The sequence below is a fragment of the Crassostrea angulata genome, chromosome 2 (genome assembly GCF_025612915.1).
Source record: "Crassostrea angulata isolate pt1a10 chromosome 2, ASM2561291v2, whole genome shotgun sequence".
Classification (NCBI taxonomy): domain Eukaryota; kingdom Metazoa; phylum Mollusca; class Bivalvia; order Ostreida; family Ostreidae; genus Magallana; species Magallana angulata.
Genome location: NC_069112.1, coordinates 44,041,426 through 44,056,714, shown reverse-complemented (window position 1 = coordinate 44,056,714; position 15,289 = coordinate 44,041,426). Strand labels below are relative to the sequence as shown.

General features: G+C 32.9%; 1 pseudogene; it reads left to right on the top strand.

Moving 5' to 3' along the window:
- The first annotated feature begins 262 nt into the window (after positions 1-262).
- Positions 263-14,755, top strand: LOC128172427 (uncharacterized; annotated as a pseudogene).
- The last annotated feature ends 534 nt before the right edge of the window (positions 14,756-15,289 follow it).

Below are 15,289 nucleotides of genomic sequence, written 5' to 3'. Positions count from 1 at the left end.
TTGAAAAATTGCGCGAGGTGTCCCGAGTACTTCCGAATTGAGAAAAGATGTCAACATTACCAATATAAATATCCGTAGGAAATCTGTTTTCGTTCCTGTGAATTTTTACGAGGGAAAAATGATAATTTGTGAATGAAGTTATCTTGGGAATTTTCCCTTTCATCGATTTTAATTGCACTTCTTTCACAGGTATGTGGTTTTTTTTAAATTAAAAATCGTTCAAATATGCAGCATAAATATCTTGGGACAGACTAAAATAATAATGGTCACAATTGTGCTTGTATGGTCACTATCATAATCAGTGGGGCTGCTAGAAGACGGAGTAAAGAGAGTTCTTGTGGTTGAGTCAGAATCATGTGGACTGGTGATGATGGTGTGGGTTCTTGCGCTGGAGGTAGTTGAAGTGTGCCGGAATATAACATTTATTATTTGAATTAATGTCACATAAATAAAACATCCTTTTTACCTGGACTATTGTACAGTTACACACTGTACGATTAGTGTACGTTTTTAAAGAAATAAGAATTATAACTGTGTGCTTCATGTAAATAAAAATGTCTGACAATACAAACACTTACTACAATGGATAGATTGGAGGTGATGTGTGTTGTTGTGGTCGAGTCATGTGGCATGGCGAAAGTGGCGAGGCTTTCTGTGGTTGATTCACAGTCATGCTATAGGTGGTTGAAGTATGCTGTGTTATTCAATTTAATATGTTAAAAAAAATATGTTCTTTTTCAGTGCAGATCAGTGTATTTTTATATGTTATACTAGAGTACGTCAAAGAATATGCACCTTTTACATTCATACTTTGCAAACTAATATGTTAAAACAGATAAAGTAAAGATGAAAGTATTTAACGCTAATTAATATAGAAGATCTTAAAATCTTCTTACACGTGCTGCATCATATAGGTAGATGATGATTGGTGTTTTTTTACTAGAATGAAGTGGTCATTACATGAAAGACTTATCTCGTCAATAAACAAAACCCGACTATTCTACAAGCACCCCAAACCCCAAAATGTCCAAACCTCAAAAATTCACTGCTGATACGTCTATCATACAATATCATACCATTCCCCTGCCAATCACAATCCCCATCGTCACAAAAAAATTCTCCACGCTCACCCCCCCCCCCCCATTACACCTAATATACAAATAAAACAGAAAATAATGAAGATCGTTTTTTATTCTCACCTTTTTAATATTTCAAACCGAAAAGATAAGAAATAGTATCCTCGATCTCATGAAAAGGAAGGGACGAAAAGTGATCAGAAAAGTTTACTAGTGCTTTCAGCTAAGGTGAGCTATTAAACTTCTACGGTGATGATCTTACAAACAGACAGTTAAAATGACTCGTTTATTAATTACACAAAAGGGGGTTCATTCCTGATCGTAACTCTTCGATTTAACGCTTTTTGCTTTTGAAGACTTTGTTAGAGGAGTTTATTAGAATGATGTGTTTCCGTCTGTCGTCGTGCACCATGCGTTAATAGCGAGCGCAGCTCGCCGGCGCGCAGCGCCGGCGCGAAGCGAGCTCTACCGGCAAGGCGTGTGTGAATAGAAAATTCGGACTAGTTGCACATTCATTCAACGATTTTTTTTGGCGTCAGTAAATGGGACCAGTAATGCATCGTTTTAATCGTCCCAGTAGTTCCCTGTAATCATGGCAATTTTTATCACTTCACACTCTCACGAGAATCAGCAAGACAAATTTAGACAGTAAAAACAATAACGATGTAAGCGACATACAGTCAATGTTACCTCTAAAGTTCACCTCAGTACACTTTCAATCAAAATAATCGTGTGACGTCACAAACGTTTACACATTGATCCGATATATTTTTTCGGAGTCAGTAAATTTTGACCCACAATTCATAGTACCAATGGTTTCCAACCTCACGTTCCAACATCACGTTCTCCCGAGAATCAAAGTAAAACCTTTGAAAAGCTTATAAGATGTGTAATTTTAAGAACATCATGCTTTTTAAGTAAATAAAACAGTATACTTCGCATACTTTTATTTCTCAGGGGAGTTTTAAAGAGTAAGACGACAACTTAACCAACGTCAGCTTTGACGTCACAATAAGCACTGATAAGGGGAAATTACTCTAATTGAAGTTATTGTAAATCTGCTGAAATGGCCAAAATCCTCTTAAAATCTTGCAAAGGCTAAGATAAAGAACAGCTGACGAATAAGGAAATTTCTTCAGATACAGGAAACAGTTGTAAATTGCACTAATTTGGATGAATGCTCACAAATATTTTATTCACTATAATTACGGTAATTTCCTGAAACGCCTTTTTTTAAAGGGGGTGGGTGGGTGGATGGCAGCCTCATCCAAAAAATCTTTGCAAGCAAAAAGAAAAATAAATCATGAAAATTCTAATCCTTCAGCTTTTTAGCAGTTCAATGGTTTCTTTATTTTCACTTCCATTTATTACATGCGGGGGGGGGGGGGGGGGGGGGGGGGGAACAACACCATGTTCTTTTAACATGATAAGCAAATATTTTTAAGCGTAAATTAAAAATAAAATTAAACATTAATTATTTTTTTTTAAGTGGAGGGGCAAATCCATGGTAAGTCGATTTTCTATGTATAAATTGACAAAAATGAAAAAAATTTTAGCATGGGGGAGCTCTATGATGAGTCAAGTTTTATATGTAAGTTTAAGAAAAAATGTCTACTGCAAAAAAAAGGGGGGAAATCAATCAATCAATCATAATCACAATCACTTTAAAAGAGGAAATGCAGTGCAATGAATATTTATTAATATATTAAAATCTTTATTATTTAACAACATTGTATCTGAGATTAAACTATTGTTCTACATATAAATAAATAAATCATAACAAATCTTATAAACTATGAATAATGAAAATTTACTGAAAATAGGTATGTTTTATTTTTTGGCATTCAAATTTCACGTTGTTAATTTTATTTTATTAATTTATTATAATTCATTGTTCGATCACATGCTGTGCTCGCCCCAACGGTCGCACCGTAAAACATATTAACCTTGTTTTGAAAATAATGTTTAAAGTGGAACTCTGGGATTTAAATATATTAATGAAGTGGAACTGTAATACTATTTAAAGTTATCTCTCTTGGTTCTTGGACGAAGTGCGCGGTTGACATTGATAACCGTTGCAATTTTAGCTAAATAGTAATCCACCACATTTCCCTTGCACTTTGTTGATCACTATCTTTTTTTGTTATCTGTTTTGATTCATTAAATATCATATCATAAAATAAATCAAAGTCATTTTAACATTTGAATAGTTAACTGCTGCTGATCTTTATTGAGTGTGAACTAGTATCTCGTGATAATCCGGGAAAATTAAAGTGGAAAATAAAAACAGCTTGATTTGAATTACTGCATTTCGCCAGGGGTATTATCATAAAGTCATTCCTAAAACCATTATGACCTAAACTTAGGTTTATAAGACTATCCATTTTTAATTTATTTTTCTGTAAGTTTTACATGCACCGAAACGACATGCAAAAAACCAAACCGTGTCATTGATTTCTATAACAACATAACTGTCTTTTATGAAGCAAGATAGGATTAAAATGATCGTGATATAGCGTCCCTTCTAACATGATTTATAATAGATTCAAACATTGCCGACATTCATTACCTGGTAAAAAAAGTGTTTACATTTCGTATAAATATATCCAAATGAATCAAGGGAATGCTGTAAAAAAGACCCAAATTTTAATTAGACAATTTGTCTGACTTATAAAACATTCATTTCAAAATGCACCATTCCTGTAAATCAATTAAAATAAATTATCATGAAGCACGACAAGGGTTGTAATAATAAAGGCCCTTGGCGGCATTTTACAAAAGGTCTTACGACAAAGTCGTGAATATTTACAGACTCGTAAAATGATCTTTAAAGAACAATATTGACATAAAACCAGTTGTTTACAAATTTGTCAAGTCCCATAATTATATTTTTTAGCCATTAGAATACATCATTGATAAGCTGGTTATTAATAACCGTTCATTAGTTTGGTCGTAAGTTATTTGGTTTTACGCAGCCCTGAATCATAAATGGAACTATTAGGTTTCAATATTGATTTGTAAACGTTATTAGCTGTACATCAAAACTTTGAAAAAGCTATGTTTTACTATATAGAATAATAATTAGTTCAGGTAATTGCACTGATACTTAGAATTATAAGTAAAAGGTTTTTGATGTGGAAGAGGAGGGAAATATATCGTCTCGTACCAATTCTTGTAAATCAATAAAATCAATAAAGATGCAGAAGACTACCATGAAGAAATCTGAATTTCAATTAAAAAGTTATGTTCTCTCTTACTGAAATATAACGATCAAGAATTAGAATTTCTTCGAAGGTTGTTTATTCTTACTTTATCGAAACAATTGTGAAAAGTGGATAGCATTTAAAAGAAATGTTGACTGTTGTGGTTTTATAAAGCAGATACTTTCACAGGATGTTGACCATCTTTAAGTTATCCTTAAAGATAGCTTAAAGGGAGCTTAAAGACTATCTTTAAACCACCTTTAAGCTGTATGTGCTGCTTTAAGGGGGCTTAATGAAAGCGTAAAGATAACTTAATGGTTATCTTTAAGCTTTAAAGACTATCTTTAAGCTACCTTTAAGGACAACTTATTGGTCCTTAATGTCCAAACTTCTTTAAGCCAACATTAAGCCTTTTAAAAAAAAACAACTTTATTTAATATTGTGCTTAATTTACCAACAAAATATATTAAGTTTATGACAATTTAATTAGCTGTGATCAATGGATAAATACATGTATATTCAAAATATTTGCAAAGTAATTATATCAAAATAGCCGTGTATATCCTGTGTTAATTCCAGGTTTTTCTGAGGTTTAACAAACAATAGATTTTAATTAGATATATGCAAAGAAATACAAGCATGTCTAGACACACAACGCAGTGATTTTAAGAAGTGAATTTGATTATACATGAACATGTACAATAGATAAGTAAGTAATGTATATTATGTCGCAAGTTTCAATGATTCTAAGACAGAAAAAAGTATTAAAAACGGTTTTTGCTCTAAAAAATAAAATGAAAAAAAATCAAAACGGCCAAGACGAGAATTGAACCCAGGGCCTTCGTGTATTCCTTACTTCCACTGCCCCACAGCGACTCATATCTAAACGGGGGTTTTTATTTCCTATAGATCATTGGCTATTGAATTACTTTTTTTTCTGAAAAGCTTTTGACTTCCATTCAGCTTGCAACAATCAATTAAATTGAATTTAAGAATTACATGCATGCATGTATTTAGAGTAAATTACGGTACTTGGTCTTCAGTGTAAAAAAATATATTTTACCTTATTGGAAACTGTAAGGCTTACTAGTATTTTAGTTTGTAAATTTAAAGCAGGTTGATATACGTTCACCTTTTTCATAACTATGAAATGCAAGGAAGAAGATGAAACTTTTTTTAAATGCATTGAAACTATTAAGGGTAATAGTTCTACGCCATTCCTCGTTTTTCGTGATCACGGCGCCGTTCCTTGAGAATGTTTTTTTTTTTTTGTTTTGTTTTTTTTTTTTTGCAGGAGTACAGATTAAACAAAAAAGGGTGTTCAAATATACTGAAACATATAAAGAAACAGAGGACCATGAATAAAGTATCACATCCTGTTGACAACGTTGATCATTTATATAGAGAATTTCAGGTCGTGTGCTTACTGATCTAATATTCCGAACCGTTTAACGACAATTACAATGTATTATAGAAAACTTCCTAATATATATATGAAATTTATTGCGCAAAAGCCACGAAGAAAGAAATCAATATCAGTTACCAGTTATAAGATAATACGCTGTTGGCATTTACTAAATCGTCAGCAAAGCATAGAAAACAGTTTTCTTAATTGATTTAATTTTTTAGAACAAGCACAGAATCGTTTGCTCTCTTGTTAGTAAATCTTTGAATGTCGTGACATTTACAACAATACTACTTTGTTTTGAATCATTATACGAAAGAGCGACAGCTGCCGTTGTTCATGGTGAGAGGTATCATGGTCCCTTTGTACGGGTGGTGGGAATCACTGGACAACAGCAGTGTGTCCGGGAGTGTAGACACAGACCCAAGCTGTGTCGGGGAGTGAACTACCAGAAACAGGAACTACTGTGTGATCTCGTGTCGGCCATCAACGAAACGGAATCAAAATCTGACTATGTTAGAATTGAAATTGATCAGGTACTTGCAATTCATTCTTTACATCTCTCTCTCTCTCTCTCTCTCTCTCTCTCTCTCTCTCTCTCTCTCTCTCTCTCTCTCTCTCTCTCTGAGAATCTTCTGTTCCAAGTCTTTTACACATTGAACAAAACTGAGTTTTACACATTATTTGCTCAATTAACCTGCATAAGGTTAGTTTTATCCCTTTGTTTATGGAATGAGAATTATTGTGATAATACAATTTCTTGTTTATGTCATTAATACAAAGTAGGTGCATGTGCATATACTAGTAGATTCCGATATTTATAATTTTTCCAACGGAAGACACTCTTGTTTTTCTTCGGTTTGTTTTAATCATGATTTTATTTTTTATTTTTTTCTTACTCCTTCTTGGCATCATATCTCAAAAAGTTTTCATCCGATTTCAATTAAACTTTCAGAGCTTTTGTAAATTGACCGTGCCTCAAACATGTTAAAGTTTCAGCATTTACATCACTTCCGTTCAAATTTTTTAAAAAGTGATTTTGTCCGGAGGAAATCTGAACTTTAAAGATACTGTGGTTTCATCAATATTCGTTGAATACCAATTTTCGTGGATTTCGTTGTTAAGTTGATCCACGAAATTTAATGTTCATTGAAGTGCAATTTCTATTAACATTTTCTAATGTTAGGGTCATTTGCCACGAATTTACGTATCCTTGAAACTGTGATTTTTACTTTATCCACGAAAATTGATACCCTCGAAAATTAATGAAACCACAGTATCGCTTTGAAATTTTTATTGATGATAGGTGTATCAATTCTATGGTGTAATGGGGAAGGGGGGTGGGTTAAAATTTTATTCATCAATTTTGCTCAAAACCGGAAGTAGTTCCAATTTTTGAAAATTTTCATTTTTTTAACAAAATAAGACAATACTAGTGTTATAGAATTTGCCATGGTGATTTCAAATCTGAAATCTGTTTAATTCAGACGATGCATTGCAGAGTTATAGGAGATTTTTCCGGAAATTTTGTTTCCGAGTTCAAGGATTAACAAATAGAGTAAGGTAGCAAGGGACAGTTTCGGATAAAGTATCCGGTCAATATTTTTGTAATATTGAGAGTTGCTGTACTTGAAGGCTTATGAGTGTTGCTTAAATTCACGAAATGGTTTATAATGATTACCATTAGTTAGAGGGGTGTCTTGTTGAAATTGATATGCAATATGTAGGCCCCATATGTTAGGTATATGAGAATCAGAAGTAAAATGCGAAACTTGCGGCTATGACTGTTCTGTTGACTTTACACAGTGAAATTGCAAGTTACAGACGGGAGGTAAAATAACACGAAAAGTAGGTAGATGGGACATTCTAAACTATACACCGGTAAGTTTCTGACATGTGAGATTGCAACATGCACGCGGTACGGAAGGTCAACCCTCTGCAGGGAATTAGCTCGGGGAGGTCTAAAAAGCCGAAAAATCATGAAAAATTAGCAAAATATGAAAGAGTCAAAATCTCATAAAAACCAGTATGTAGAGAATTTTACAGGTTTTGACTAGAAATTTTCTTAAGAAATTGGTAATTGGCCTTTTAAAGAGTGAATTGAAGGTATTTGTGCTGAATGGGACCTGAGGAGATTCTAGTTACAGAGTTCGGAAGACATGCATCCCTTGGCTACAATGAATTGTATAAATAAAACTGCCCCCTCCCACCTTAAGTGCAAAGTGAAATAAACTCATTCCAAAAAGAATTCGATTTTTGTTAAGTCTTACTTTTACACGTTCGGATTTTTTTGTTACGTCGTTCTTGAAATCGTAAAGATTTTTGTTATTTCGTAATCAGAATCATTCGGATTTTGTTAAATTGCACCAACAATTATTCATTTTTTTGTTTTAAGTTACCTATGTTATTGACTTAAGAACATCTAGCTTTACTCTCCACATTAACGGAAGACCCACTCGTTGCTTTGCGCTAGTTAAATTTATTTTTTTTCATAATAATGTAAACATGTATGTATATTTTAATTAAAAATGAATGATTTGGTAAAACAAGGAGAGATAACCTTGTATTTTTCTTAAAGATACCTCATTTCATAATAGAAAATAACGAAAAAACGGAAATGTTAAAATTTCCCCCTTCCCCGTGAAACAAACAAAAATTCCTTTTGAGGGGTTTTGTATATTGTTATTTAGCATATTTATACCAAAGGATTTGTTGTTTCACGGGGGAGGGGGGCATATGTCTACAGACCGAAATACATTCCAAAAAAGAATTTTGCTTTGTAAATTTTTGAAAAATAATTAATAGATATAGATTAAATTGAAATTTACTTTAATACGAGGGTCAATCAAAAAATACGAAGACAATGTGGCTGTCTATCATATATTTTTCATTAAAGTCATACTTAACAGATTAATCTGTGCACCTACACTTATGTTATTGATATGCGAAGTTTTAGTCCATTTGGTGAAACGGTATTTTTGTTACCCCTTTTTAAAAACAACATGTTTAGTCACCACGGCGCACGGTAACGTTCAAAACATAACGTCAAGATTAAACACGCACAATTTATAGATATATCCCATCTTTATATCATGCTTAGTCTCTTGTGCCTTTCTCCTTACAATTTAAAATGGCAATGAACCACTTAACATCTTATTTGCAAACATTTGTTCAAGAATCAGAAGTTAGTTCTTCAAAGTTTTCATTTTCTAACCATGTATCTATTAGTTTACAGTAAGGATAACCCTGAACGTCGGTTGACGTTACTTTTTTTTTTACCAAATATTTACAGATATTCTACTCTCTTTCGGACTGTTTTATAATCAAAATACAATTTCCACCACCCCCACAAAATTCATTACAGTTAAACACAAACTTGCAAATAATAGCTGACTTATTTTTTGCACCATTGAGCATTTTCATAGCTTGTATCGGCTTTTTCCTGACTTAAATCCATTTTGATTGTACTTCTCGTTGCGCCGTGACGTCCGTCGACGTCGATGTTTTTAGTCAATTCTAAAGAGGACTATCTGTCTTTAGTTACTAATATCTGTTCGACAAAACAATATATCCCGTCATTATTTGGAACATAGAATACCATGACAATACTTAATTTGAGGTTTCAATATTTTTTTATTTTAAGCCCAATCTATAGAGATATTACTTTCAACATTATATGGTTTATTGTTGATATAAAACAAATTTTGACCGTGCGCCGTGACCTCATTTTTGCAGGATTAGATTCTAAATAATTCTTAGAAATTAAGGAATTTATTAAAAAAATTTCTTGCAAATTGTTTGAAACTATTGCTAAATTATGTCTACCAAATTTAGTAATGATATGACGTTAAGTAACATAGCTATGACAAAAGTCTTCGTATTTTTTGATTGACCCTCGTATCTAACGTAAACATGTGATAATTACGTGTTTATGCACATATCGGCCGCTAAATAATATTTTCCTCACTCAACGAAACCGATTTCAATGAAAATTTTCTAGACCCCTCGGAAGCAAATTTTTTGTTTAAAAATTAATAATTTGATTACAAATTTTATTTTGATATAAATCAATTGGGATTTGATCATACGTTTTAGTAGATAAATTTGTTTTTGAATATATAAAAGCAATTCCGAAATATTTGGATGCAAAATGTAGGCGAGAAACGGGCGTTAGCGTTCACAGTCCTTCATAAATGTTTCATATGCTGATGTTGTCTCTAAAGAACACACTGTACAACTACGGACTCAAGAAGGGAAACGCAGGCCCTTAACATAAGACATGGTCAGTGGTGTAAAGTACATATTAAGAACTCAATTAAGTTACGGTGCCCTTTCATTAGGTTCAAATGTAACCTTTCAATCACCTCTTAGTAATATCGGTTATACTAGCTACTATTATTAACGACTCCTACATTTATTATAGTACAAGTTAGCGTTGTTACCTTTTAAATAATCATCTCATTAAACTTTTTCTTCACTGACTAGTGTACATGTACAGCTACTCGTTAGATGAAAAGAACGAAATATTTCTTATATTTCTGCAAGGCGCGGGGTTTTGATGAGATTACTAATTGTTTTTTCTCTACAAATCTTGAGAGATAATATATTATTTAATTACTTTTTTCAACCCTACAAAACCCCCTGCCTAAATCTGGCACCCCTCTCACTTTAAATCCTGTATCCGCCCTGCCATACCCAAATAGCCATCAATGCCATGTATATGATTTACACCTGAGGCTAGCTCAGAAGAGCAAGAGTTTGAGAGAGCTTGCATATCTTTGCGTTAGATTTAGTGTGCCTGCTTATCTGAACAAGGTCCCTCTCTTATCTTTTCCCCCAAAAATCATACACCCTCATTCTCTTGTAGACTGGCCATATTCCAGATGAATGCCTGCCATGTTCTACTGACGATCTGTGTGTGACGCTCTCCAGTAAGAAAGTCCACTGTATTCGAGGTAGTCTTGCTTGTTTTATACCATAACATTATATTTATATCACAATTATATAGCCGTATTAAGGTATTAAATGTATAATGAAGGGATATTGACCAATTGTGAATCATTTAAAACTAGTTAAGTAGATATTGCTAGATGACAGGGCGGGATGAACCAAATTCACATGACTGACAACATATTAGAATCCGGTCATTTTGCACCTAAAAAATTTTAAAAGAATTATCTCCCCTTTATGGAAAAAAAATTAAATGCGTCAAAGTATCTGCGATAAATGATTCATTTTATTTCATATTTTGATAAAGAGAAAGTTTATGCATTTATTAACCAAGAAAGTTTTACGAATTTTGATCGCCAATCACCAATTTGTGAGGAAAATTCCTCGTCAGGATGAGTAAATTTTTCTATATAGTGGTTTTTCTGAGATTTTCGCATTTAACCTGTGATTCTCATGTACTAGGTATTAGGGGTCTACATATTGTATATCAATTTGAACAAGAGACATTCTTCTCACTAAGGTTAATTACATGTATTAATCAAAGTACTGAAGAACTGACGGGAGTTGAGTTTATTGATTATTATTTATTTTAGAATCAACGATATATTATTTTGCAAGACAAGTACAGTTTCCTATATGTATTTGAATGGTGCACATTTTTAAAAAAATGAATTATTCTCCGACAAGAATTTCGCGAAAACCCCATATGAATCATGTTGTGTAATATTCAAAGAATTAATTCCATCAAACTAGGTATTAATAATCGATATTTCAAAGAAATGGTATAGATCCAAGCAATATTGAACTCTAGTCTCGTTCAACCAGACGCTCGGCTCTCTCCGTTAATCTACGATAAGCAAGAGAGACTCTGCTTGTCAGAGATTTACGGATGTATTGAACTCTGGCGTAGGAATACATACAATGTACGACTTCAGAAAATATCTAAATTGTTCGTACCATTTAAAATTTGACAATTTACAAGGCATCTATAAATAAGTTTTCTTGAAAAACAATGTTTTAGAATACATTACATCGAATTTATTGATTATTTTCAAGGACTTAATGTTATCAGCGGTGTTATTTTGTGCTTAGGTCCAAACACTGTAAGTTTCACTTTCGGTCTGCCTGAGTAACTGCATTGGAGAGTTGATTTAAAATCAACTCCAAAAAATCATTTCATTAATTTTTGCAACACTCATAAGCCTTCCAGAGTAACAACTCTCAATTTTACAAAAATATTGATAGGTACTTTTTTGAAGCTGTCCTTTGCCTTCTTTAACTTACACTGAAAAGACATTTTGTCTTGGAATTAAAACACTTTTGCAATTTTAAGAAAAAGCATTCCACATACTGCCAATTCCATTGAGGTTTATGACAAATATGGTCATTAAAGTGAACCTATCATTTTCACTTAACTCTATTTGACAAAGATTGAAAGGTTTTACGTAAAATATATTAACTAAATATTTTAGCGGTCAATTGTTGATTTATAAAAAAACATTTTTCAATACTACATACATCTACATAACTGCTTTGTAAAAAACTCAGTATATTTTCTTATAAGATACGAAGTGTTGCATTAATAATACAATAACCCATCATGGATACAAAAACGAAGAAATTTCAAATTATTTTCTTTCTTCTTTAAACAGCCTTTAAGCAATTTTCACATGTTTATAATTTGAAAACGAGGATACAACACATTACCAGTGTGTCCCTTATTATAATTATAAAACCTAATTGTATTAAATTCCATTCCCTTTTGAACAAGATTATCTTTGGTGTTTTTGTTTACCTACAAATCCACACCACTTGCTATCGATAATGATTGACCAAACCAACTGCATATTTATGTTTACGTACTGAAAAAAAATCACTTGATATCTTAATCGCTTATATTTTATTTGGAGACCGTGCCCGATAACAAATACATTTACATATTAAATTTCATTTCGATCGGGCACGGTCTCCAATTAAAATGTAAGCGATAAATTAAAATAATATTTAGTGAATTTTTATACCTAATTGTATTCAACCGCCATTTCTTGATTAAGCAAATTTATACTTATGAAATGAATTGTCAATAACCAGGGAGGCAAAGTTGGATATTTGTACACAATTCAGCTGAATAAATTGAACGAAAATCTCGGAATACCTTTAATACTTTGAAGAACTTATATCTTATGCGCATTTAGAAGGAGGTGAAGAAGAAAAATCTGACAATTCCAATCCAGATAATCGCGAGTAGACTGCCGAGTATTACAGTACCGATCAGACCCAACCTAACACCAGAGTAAACCCCAATTAAACCCCGGGTTTACTTTTTGAGTTTACTTTGGGTTTATTCTGGGTTTACTTTGTGAAAATTTAGGTCTACCCGGGGTTTACTTTGGGTTTACTCGGGGTTTACTTTGGGTATTTTGAAATTGCTTTTGAGGTCAACTGTCTGCACTGAAGTGTGAAGCAGACTAGTATTTTAATCTTACCATCCTACTGCCTGTAATTCCTAACCCATGTATATTCCGAATACACAGTTAGCGTCTGCTTTCAGGGGTATACTTCTGACCGGGTTTAATCTCTGTGTCCACTCTGGGTTTACTTTAGGTTTACTCTGGGTTCACTCTAGTAAACCCGAAGTAAACCCAGAAAAGTAAACCCACGGTTTAGTTGGGGCTTACTTTCTGTTAGGTTGGGTCTGATCGGTACTGTAGTTCCACGACTTAAAAACTGAATTCATAAATATGCAGACCAGGACGAGCTCTATTAAAGTTATATATTTCATTTTCCTCCGGATATGGGTGTTGACTGTAATGTTGGGTCTAAATGGTCACCTATGTGAATGCATATAATGTTTAAAAACATCTTCTCTACTTCTAAGAATTCATAATTACTAAATTCATAATTATGTTAACCAGGAAGCTCAAAATTGTATATTTTATGTCCTATGGGGGTATGGGTTTTGACTTTTGGGGGTGGGGGTGGATGTATAGTGTTTATTCATATGTTTAAAAATCATCTACTCTACTCCCACACATCTGTAATATCGTTGACAGCTCTGCTAGGTCTTGCATTGGGTAAACAAACGAAACAGTCGTCAACACATGGGGCCTATTGGGCTGAACATGCAGTAGACGGCAACAGAGGTACAGACATTTACCAAGACAAGTGTACACACACCGGGGACGGCGACACAAATCCCTGGTGGAGGGTGGATCTACTGACTGTGTATTCCATCAAATCTGTCAGAATACTCAACAGAGGGAGAGACTATAGTGGAGGTAAGCGTACATAGTATTAGCATAGCAAAATAGAAATATAATGAATGGATACAATGTGGCTTTACTAGTTTTGCAGTAATGGTCTATCATTTTGACAAAATCATTGAATCTATAGCGTATAGATAAACGGTATCATTTAGTTTCTGGTTTTCTCTGCAGGAAGAATTTTATTACTTATCAAGTTTAATTTGTCTCAAATGTGTTCGTTGTGAAGTCATTCATATTCTTATGTAACACGCAAAATAGTAATATAATGAGAAAATAAATTACTACAATTTCAAAAATGCATTTCTTGAAATGTTATTTCTGTTATTTATATTTATAATGTTTTTTACACTAAATATTCTTATATAAAATACATAAAAGTAATATAATAAGAAAATAAATTATTAAAATAATAATAATTTTAAAGAATGCATTTCTTGAAACGTTATACTATTTTTTTTGGTGTTTTACTTTTTAAGATTTTTCAAACCGGTTACGAGATGTTACCGTCACTGTAGGGCTGACTGAATCAGACGTCAATACTCCCTGTGGTGTCTTTGCTGGCCCCGGTACTGCGTCACAGCTGGTTGTCATCAACTGTCCGACGTCACCACAGGGGAGATTCGTAAAGATCTCCAAGACAACTTCGATTCTCGGTCTTTGTGAAGTTGACGTGTTCGGTGTATCCGTATAATTATCATAATTATTTATGTGTCAAGGTACACACCTGTAATTGTTTTCACTATATACATGTAACACAATAGAGGTAAAAAAAAGTCTTAAAAATCAGTTTGTATTTTCTTGAAAAGATGTTCGGAGGAGATATTATTTGCTACCTATCACATCAGCTGACACCAAACAAGAGGCACACGATACGATACTTTCTCAAAATAAATGACTAAAAACCTCAAAACCACTTGTTTTCCGTGTGTTTGTAACAGACGTTACACTCCAAAGAAAGTTGACTTCCTGTGTTAAAAGTAGTCCCTATGGAAATGATCATCATTTAACAAAATACAGCAAATATCCTTCTCAGAGGTACAACATATTTTTTAAAATTGAGTAAAGTAAGATCTAAAAATTCAGTCAATTAAAAAAATAAGTCTGAAGTATATATGAATTTACTATTGACTAAGTTCATTTTGATTGGTCGACTATCGGTGTGATACCGTATACTTAATGTTACCGTATAATTTGCGCATCCTGAAGAATATGGCATTGCACCATTAAATGATCTTATCGCGTCAGATTAAATTGTTCTAGTTGTGTCTAACATGTAATATTGACAATTATTTTTTAAAAGTTGCTCATTGAATTTCCTTTCTTTTTCTCTTTTTTTTCATATGTAATAGTTCATGCAGTATATATGCTAATTGTGTATCTTTATATTTT